Here is a 354-nt window from a genome sequence, read left to right as displayed (position 1 = left end):
AGCCAGGTGGAATTTGGTTCCTCGTTGGTTATGGTCCCTGTCGGTAGTTCGACCATGAAGTCTGCAAGCACTTGTGATTTTACGCTTGTTCTCGGTCGGTACTCGATATCTTACTCGCTCAATTCGACCGCCCATTTGGCCAATCGGCCCGACTGACTCGGGCTATGCAGAATCGTCCGTAGGGGAAAAGTCGTGAAGATGACGATCGTGTGGGATTGGAATTATGGTCTAAGTTTTTGGGTCGATGTTACAACCGCACATGCTAATTTTTGGTCGATGTTTGCCGCGTTCTTCCCTGACCAGGACGCCGCTCACAGCTGTTGCTGACACAGCGATGTACAAGAACAAAGGTTC

The sequence above is a fragment of the Brassica oleracea genome, chromosome C6 (genome assembly GCF_000695525.1).
Source record: "Brassica oleracea var. oleracea cultivar TO1000 chromosome C6, BOL, whole genome shotgun sequence".
Lineage (NCBI taxonomy): Eukaryota > Viridiplantae > Streptophyta > Magnoliopsida > Brassicales > Brassicaceae > Brassica > Brassica oleracea.
Note: the sequence above shows the minus strand (reverse complement) of the source record.